The sequence below is a fragment of the Rhamphochromis sp. 'chilingali' genome (assembly GCF_963969265.1).
Source record: "Rhamphochromis sp. 'chilingali' genome assembly, chromosome: 4".
In the NCBI taxonomy this organism is placed as follows: domain Eukaryota; kingdom Metazoa; phylum Chordata; class Actinopteri; order Cichliformes; family Cichlidae; genus Rhamphochromis; species Rhamphochromis sp. 'chilingali'.
In genome coordinates, this window is record NC_137948.1 from 15,548,341 (window position 1) to 15,557,758 (window position 9,418).

Sequence of the window (9,418 nt, forward strand, 5' to 3'; positions counted from 1 at the left end):
TCCCACCTGTTGCCCATCCTCACGTTCTCCTGTGTGGATTTTAGTTCCCCCTCTCCCTCTGCTTGTTGTCTGGTTGTTCCTATTTGCAGTGTTTCCCTTGTTTATCCCAAGTTCCCTAGCTTCCTGGTTTCCTCCTGGGTTGGGTTTGTATTTTGTATGTTTGCATTTTCAAGTATCTTATTACAGCAAATAAAGTTGTCTCCTTTCGTTTATTCCCCTGTGTCCTGAGTCCTGCGTCTGGGTCCTGCCTTGCCTGCCGTACAGTTGTACACAACAATAGTCACAATCTATGAAAATGGGAACTGACAATCTCACTGCACACTGCTCTGCACATAATATATTTGTATAAGAAATAACCCACTTCCTTCTGAAATTTTCCTGTGGAAACTGAGCACTGCTGTAGGTGCCCACACTTCTGCTTAATCCCACGGTGTGCTCCTACCATGTGACATATATTAGATGTTGTTTGCAATCACTTGACAAGCAATGCTCTTCAGTTTGGGAGCACAGCTGCACATCTCATGGCTATTTGGTGGTTCCCAACTAATGTTTTAATCCAGTTGCTACAGCATGAAGAGTCAAAACAAGGAAGATATGCATGTTTCCTGTTCCTTCCCATCATGAGTCTTCCTGGTGACTCATTTTGCGACCAAAATTTTGTGACTCATTAAGCTGATTTCAGTCCTGACAAAGCCATGTGGCAAACCACTCTTAAATCAGTAATGGGAGTTTCTAAGATCAGCTTTATGACTTTGGTTTGGTTTCTTGAAACCAGCTTTGTGGTTCAGATAGATATTCTAACAACAGTTTAACTCTGTAGATAGATAGATGGATACATTATTGATCCCACGAGAGAAATTCTTGTCTAACAGCAACATAAATAAGAAAAATAGAACAATCTAAAATATATAAACAACATAGTTAAAGTAAAAGTGCCACAGGTGCATCCTGAGATTTTTTAATTGAATACAACAGTGATAAAAACAACAAATACAAAATAGGTTAAGATACAGAAAAATGTAAGAGGCTGAGATTGTTGAACAGAGTAATGCAAATTGAATTAATAAATAATGTTTACACTATAAACCTGAGAAAGAGCTACAAGAATGTATAATACAGAAATATATGTGTGGAATCTCAAGCCTAACAGGTGTGTACACCTGTCACAGCAAGAAGAGGTATTGTACAATTTCACAGAGGATGGTAGGAATGATTTCCTGAAGCGCTCTTTATGGCAGCAGGATTGAAGGAGCTCTGCTGCCTCACTAGTGCTGAGTGGAGTAGGTTAGATGGATTGTCCATGATGGCAAGCAGTTTGTTCATTGACCTCCTGACCCTCACTGACTCAAACAACTCCAGATTCTGGCCAGTGGTGATTGCAGCCTTGTGAATCAGTTTGCTGATCCTGATTTACAGTATATGTTATTTTATTTATATTATTAAATTAACTCAGGATTATATACTTTTTTTCAGAATAACAATGAAAATCTTGTATCGTGTATGGAGCACAGGCATTAAAACACACCTCATCTGGGTAGACGGTGTTTTGGGAGTAATCCTGGGACATTTGGATTCAACACTGAACCCTCTGGAGATGTTGTTTCCTATCAGCGAAACGCGGAAGAAGGATGGCACCCACTTGACAACCCAGAAAAGTGCCACCACTCAGTTGAGCAGTTCATAGAGCCCAAGCTGCAGATCTTATAGGTGCACCAAGTCAACAAACTGAATCTTGAAAATGAATAATCATCTTGAACAGGCACAGTTTCCTTACTTGTGATTTTAAACTGTTAACACACTGTAGAGAGATGGAGTGTTAAAAAGAAGGATGCTGGTGGACACTGGACAGAACTGGACTAGTGTTTCCATTGAGTACACCAGTTAAAATTTCCTGACTGGAGTCATGGCTCCTGCTTTATAAAAGGAAACCACGTCCGGAAACTGTCAGTCATAGCTCTAATGGTATGACGAGAGAGACAAAGTCATGGCCCATCTATTTTAATCCTCTGGTGGTCATGGTACAGGGAGAGGTCTGAAAGTCCTGTGACTACTTCTTTTCTCAGCGTCTCCACTGATGCCTAATAAGAGAGAATCAGAAGCATGAACACTTCACTTTGACGAGGGTAGAAAGCTAATGCTGAAGGGGATCGGACTGTTTTTAAACAGGAAAACACTTTATACAGGAAACTGTCTGTGAGAAGTTTTATTAGGATTTGTAGTAGTTCTATAGTTTTATTTGATTTCTGCTTGTTTATGTATTTGTGTCTTAGTGACCCTGAAAAAAGGCGGTTCATCTGAAGGATTTTAGCCCTCTAAATATCTTTACTTCAGAGAATTATAATGTTCATTTAACTCAGAACACTTTAATGTGGGAGATATAAATAACCTTTCTCCAAGCTGAGATTAAAATAGAGTTTAAGTGACTACTGGGAAAAATTTCCTTCTAATTTAATGAGGAAGTGGACTACAGTTTCACCATAATGACATTCTTTAAATACCGTTATGTAACATAAGCCCAGGGGGCTCTCAAGCGAAAGACTGAGCACCTAGAAAGGGGCACCATATAAATTTGAGGTGCTGTATGAAGATTACCAGAGGACAAAAGAATGGAAAAAAATTTGCAGCGCACAAATTTGTTGTCTTAGTTTGGAACATTTTCAAAATCTGATGTTGCACACAGGCCTCAATGTTGTTTCCATTTGGTGGGACTGTTGATATAGATTAAAGGCCTGCCCAGAGTTTGATAAAAATTAAATAAAATGTTCTGAGAAGGCAATGAAAACCAACTACTGTAACTAACACAATATCAGAGAATAAATATACTCAAGTGTAAAATTAAAGAACTCACAATGAAGAATTGTTACTTTCACAAACAGAATATTGCCTTTTTATTATTAGATTACTACAGAAATGTTAACTTTGTTTCATTTCAGCACCTTACTTAGTATGTATGCCAAGATCTTTCAATAAAAGTGGACATAAAAGGCACAAAAGTGTCGAGTCATCCCTCAATTCTTTATATTTCACTTCCAAGGAGCAGAAGTGGTCTTGAGCTTTAGTTCTCCAGGATTGATAAAGATATTTCAAAGTTTTTTAGTGCATCCCTTGTACCTGAATGCTTAATATTTATCTATGAATCATTCTAACATAAAAAATGCACCTAACTCCTAAAATAGTATTGTTGCACAAAGAGCCTGATTCCTAAAGAGCTATTATTTGCAAACTTGGCATTTCTTGGGATAGTGTGTCCTTAAAAGATTTGAGGAAACTGGACAAGTGGGGGAGAAAATAAGACCTAAAAGCAGGCCTAAAAACTCAATTTGAACTTTTTGGTTGAAATTATTGTCAGTACATATGGAAGAGGTCAGAAGAGTCGGCTCTGTCATGCTTTGTGGCTGCATTCTATTCAGTGGTGTTGGGGACCCAGAAAAGTACCATCAAATTTTTATCCATCATGCAATACCATCTGAAAACATTGGATTGGCATCAGCTTCATTTCTCAACATGGTGATCCCAACACTAACGATCCCAAACACACTGGTCCCAGATATGCAGTAAAACCTGGATAGAAAAACACAGTGGAACACTATTAGTCATAGACTGACCTCCTCAAAGCCCCAAACAACATTACTGAAGCAGAAAAGGGAACAAAAGGCAGTCAACATCCAAAGAAGAGCTTTGAATGTCAATCGAGAAGCCTGGAGAACCGTTCCTGAAGACTACTCAAAGAACTTACAGGAAAGATTGCCAAGAAAGTTCAGGCTGTGTTGACTAATAAAAGTGGCCATAACAAAAATTGCCTTTCAACTGCTTGTTAAAATTATAAAAACTCTATTTTTGATTAATCATTGTAGAGATCACTACTACCATTTTCATAGCAAAAAATTAAAAAAAATGAGGGGTTCCTCAAGACTTTGGGACAGTGCAGAGTGTTCAAAAATAGTATGTTGTTGTTGTTATTAATTTTAAAAAAATATCTTAAGTGGTGGAAAATAGAAATTCTCAAGCAAAGTATAATCCAAAATGTTACATTACCACTCATTACTAACTATATGTAACCGATGCCCCTGAGGGAAAAACAATAATGAAATGTATAGAACATGCAGTATAGTGCACTCACTAAAAAAACAAAGTGATGTCAGCTGCTGAATGATCCTATAATGTTATATATATTTTTCTCTCATGTGGCTGAGCGGCATTTTTAATGGCAGCACAATACATAAAATATATAATATGAGTGACAGCTTTATGAGAAAAGGCTGATGTGGGAAAATAAGGAAACATCCAAAGGAAAGAACAGTGACTAAAACTATGTACAAGGGTGGCAGGAGAAGTGTGTTTATGTGTGTTCGGTGAAGTGAAGGTTTGTGGTGACAGGTGTTTCGAAGTAAGAGAATTTGTTTTTTCAAGAGGAGGAGTGAGCAAGTTCCCCGCTGACTAGTCTGCTCTGCCATGACGGGGTACATGGCAGTCTGGTGGTATGGTATTTCGCACACAAACAGACAGCTGGGATTACTGCCCATACCACCTTTAAGGTCACATGAACCAAATTACACGATACAGAGGTCACAGACTTTTATAAACACATATGGACATATGTAAGGAAGCGCATGATAGAAAAGGTAATTTAAAGGTAATTATACAGATGGGAGAATGAAACTGAGGCTTAAAGAAAACACAGGAAGAGAAAGTGCAAGTGGAGATGACAGGGTCGTTACACTGTTTTCTCAAAACAGCGGAAGAATAAAGGTTATTTAAAAAAAAAAAAAACACCCAAAAAACCAAAACAAAACTCATGCACTGATTATCTTTGACAGATACAGAGGCTGTGCGTGAGAACTCAGGTGATACAGTGTGGATACACCACATCTACCCTCGTCAAAGTGATAGTATAATGTGCAATGGAATATGTGCTAAATCTGAAATCTGACACTGACAGATGGTTCTGGTGTTAATGAAGGTTTGGAGGCCTATCTCCACCCACCACCACTTCCCCTGCCGGTGGCGGACTCCCTCAGGTGTCGGTGTGTTGGTGGTTCTTTGTGTCTGGGGGTGGGCGTCCAGGTACACACCGGCTCACTCCTTGGCGGCCGCTTGTCGGGGCCTGGGGCTCGCTCGGGCCCCTTTGGAGGTGGGGTGCCCCCGGCCTCTCGGCCTGGGGCTCGGTCACTCAGGCACAGCTGGGGGCCGGCGGAGCTCACGGGCGCGTCACTGCAACTCCCCCTGACTTCTGCTCCGCGGCTGCTGGGCGAGCCCTCATCTGGGACTCTCCTCAGCTCTTACTGGGACAGTGGCGCGGCTGCCCCTCTGTTGGTCTTCCATGGTCTCTTGTGTTCTGGGGGCCTCTGGATGTCTGGAGTTTTGATCTCCTCCATACCCGCTTCACACCCTGGAGGACGGGGCTGTGGCCCCCCCACACTCCCTAGCAGATCATTACATGGAGAAACCTTTGGAATGCAAGCATGCTGATCCACACAGGTATGCACACATGGGTATTCACAGACGCGGACTAAAGCTTTCTTGGCTGCTGCCTCAAAGCACACTGTGCGCTGTCTATCTTGCGTGCTGCACAATATCGTTTATTATTTAGTAAATATTGATATCTATGACTAGCTAGTTTATTGTGATGGTGCTTTGTTTTCTCTATTATTATGTTACTCTTTGTTGTTTGCTGTCTCCTCTGTTTGTTTTTTTTGTTTGTTTTTTTTTTTTTTCTCCATACAGGTGACCCAGGAGTTCTTTTTTTTTTTTTTCTCTCTCTCTTCCCCCCCCTTCTCACCGTCTCTTCTCCCCTTTGGTTTTCTTTCTTTCTCTCCCCCTCTTTCTCTCATTCATTCCCCCTGTCCTATTTATTAAAAAAAAAAAAAAAAAAAAAAAAATGAAGTGTGAAGTTTGAAACATTGTAAAGTTACATAACAGAGCAAGACTCTGGTTTTTGAGGAGAAGAGATGGTACCTGGCCGACTGAGTCCATGAACTGCTTGAATACTTGAAGCAACTTCTCCCTCTTGTGGAAGTTTAATAAAAACCCCATACACACACAACATTGAAATCAAAGATTTGAAAAACATTTAAACGGTGATAAAAAAAAAAAAAAAGCTGACTTGGACAGTCCTTTAATTCTTCCTGAACTGAGACAAACACAGGGCTGCTTCTTGATGGCATGAATGTCTATGAGGCTTTTGCAGATAATGCACAGCAGAGACTGTTTTCTTTCCCAATGCTCCACAAGATGGAGCCAAATGCTACAATATGAGCAAAAGTATCTTTTGCCATTTAAGATTCGATTGCGTTCCATTGAATAGGCAGATACACAAAAGAGCTCCATGAATCCTCATGGTGAAAGCTCAACACTACTCGGCTTGCTGTTTTCAAAGTCCAAAAGGAGGGTTTTGACTAGTCGTGGGCAGGAATGTGCAAACTATGTAGGCAATCATGGGTTACAGATCACGTCCATATCAAACGATTTTTATTGGAAAATCTTCCTGCTGCACGACTAATGAATGTTTTGTTACTTTCATCTCCTTTGCCTGCTCACCCTCCCTGATCTTTAATTAAACTCTTATCAACAGACTGTGAGTAGGTGGTGGAGCTGATGAGGGATCTTCTCGCCCTCACTCTCGCTCCTTATCTTCTCTGTTTATATCACTCGTTCCCCCTCCCCATTCTTGGTTTTTCAATTCATTTCCTTTCACTAAACCTCACTGACTCCCTTTCCCTCACGCCTTCCTCTCCTATCTTTCTCCAGACTGTGACAGCAGAGCACAGCGGCTTTGAACCCGGTTTTATTCAGAGCACGCTCTTGTCTCCCATCACCCATGGTCTCCTGATTAGTCTGCCCCCTCCTTCTTAGCAGTCACTAAGGCTCACAGCAGCTAACTGACAGGCAAGGAAAAAGCTTTTCCCAGGTAGAGTAGCAGCACTGCCTCAAGACTTGTAAGCCTAAATATCCCAGTCATCTGGGAGGTGGGGATTACCCTTTGGTCGGCTGCTAGATCCTTCATTTCCCATATGGGAGTGTTGGGTTTGAAAGGCACAAATATGGGAGCTTGTTCTTCAAAAGCTGCTGTAAGGGTGGACACATAGGATTTAGCCCTTGATATTTAATACCCACTTACATGAAATTTAGAAAATTACATTGGAAAACAGATCACTTGGTGCTGGTTCGAGAAAAAAAATGACAGAAAATGCTGCTCAGGCTGGTACACTGTAACCAATAGATGTTATGTAAAGATTTTTAGTGGATTTAAGCCACATGCTTTTTAACTGTGGTTCAGTCACACTCATTACAGCAGAGATAGAGAATGTAAACGTAAGCTGGCGGGAATGAGTCATCTTCCCAAGAAATACTGGTTAGAGCATTTCATTTCAGCACCATATGCTACTGTCTGGTTATTAATATCTTTCTCAGTAATTTGCTTCTGGATTTTTCTGTTTAATATAACATGATAAGGCTCCTCCTTCACTGAGCCACTCCATCACTCTGACCACTGGTGGCCATGGCTCAGGTGGTGAGCAGGTTGCCCATTAACTGTAAACTTGCTGGTGTCCTTGAACAAGACACTAATCTCGGTGTTTCTCCAAACAGCAGATGAACACCTGGATGAGAAATCTGCCATCAGTGATGGGTGTGTGTGCTTGTGAAATTCTACGAGGTGCACTGTAGTATTGAGGTTTTGCAGACATTTGACAGCTAACCATGTGACCTTAATTAATCAAGTCACGGCGACACTGTAAGGTCAATTGGATAAGCCCCAGTCACATAGGTCTAGAGACCAGTCTCTGCCCATGTGGCAACAACTAATTGTGAGGGAGACCTTGTGCATGCCAAAGTCAGCAAAAACCTCTTTGTGATTGCTACCAGATTGTTGGGGTTGTCTATAGTTTTCATTCAGACAAACGGCCCAAGCAGTAGTGAAAAAGAGACCAATTGCCTTCAAGTAAAAGTTGGAACATGTTGGAGGACTGTAGCTAGTGTTTGCAGACAATCTGTCTCACTGACAAAGTAATCTTAAGGAGATTTTTGTTACAGCACCATATTTGCAAATAATTTTACCTGGCGACAGTCAAACTTCCAAAAACCAATCACAAACAAGTTAGGAAATATATATTTTCCGCTTACAAGAAGCGGTTGCAACACATCCAGTATGGCAGACATCTCTCAAGCAATGTGTGGATGACATCAGGCGAGACCTCTATATATGTTTTAACATTTTCCTTTGGATCAGCTTTGGTAATCCATGGCTTTTTATTGGTTTCATGGTAGATGGCTTCCCATACCTGAACCTGGTTCTGCTGAAGGTTTCTTCCTGTAAATAGTAAGTTTTTCTTTCTCACTGTCACCAAGTGATTGCTCATAGGGGGTCATTATACGATATGAGCATAACATGGTGATGTTAGCAAGATTAGCTACTGTCTTTAAATTCAGTTTCCCAGCTTCAGTTTCTCTGTTAACAATTTTTTTTCTCTATTTCACAGTGTGAACAACCATGTACACTTTCAGTAAACTATCAAAATAATTCTGCATAATATCAAGATTCCAAGATGGTGTAAAACTGCATGCATGTTGTGACGGTACAGTTCACTTCTTGTCTTTTACTCCAGAACCCCCTCCTCCTACTCCATCTGTCCCCAGCCATGCATCCCATTCTGAACTGCTACTCGCCATCTATTCCCCACAAGCACACATCCTTTTCTCCCCATCTGCACTGAAATGCACCTCAAGCTGACAACAAGTGCAACCTTTCTTCAGCAGAGACAGACAGACTAACACAGATATGTCAGTCTGCAGCATTTGCAGATAACCAACATCTCTCTCTCTGTCCTCTCACTCCACCCTGCATTCCCCACTCTCTCTTTCTCCGCTTGTTCCGACCCCACTGGAATGCACTTCTTATGAAGATAAATGACTCCTCTCAGCTTCCTTACCCTCCTCCCATCTGCTTCCTATGCAGCTATGGTGGGGAATTCCCGTGGAATTTTCTCATTCCTCTGAGTGTCTTGCCTGACAGGTTCACAGCATCTTTTTTTTTTGTTCTCAGTGAAGACAACAAAGGACCATACAAGCTTTGCTGGAAAAGCTTGTATCATTTGAGAAGTTAAACTATAGTTCATCACATTTTTATTATAAAGGAAATGAAGTCAAACTCTGTAACTCTGATATGGTTCAGATGGCAGATAGAAAACCAATCCGGTGTGAAACAGATTCAGCGTGTGACTCTTTCATATTACAAAAAGGCACTATTTTTGGAAATGCACCTAGACTAGTCATTAGGGTCAGAAAATGATGGGAAAATTGAACCCACTCTCGTGACTATATTAAGCTAACACAATGAATCTAGTTCTCCTCTCTACCCATAGAATATTTTAACTTGGAACCACAGACCATGTTTAAACAGAGACAGGGTTTCATCTTTTCC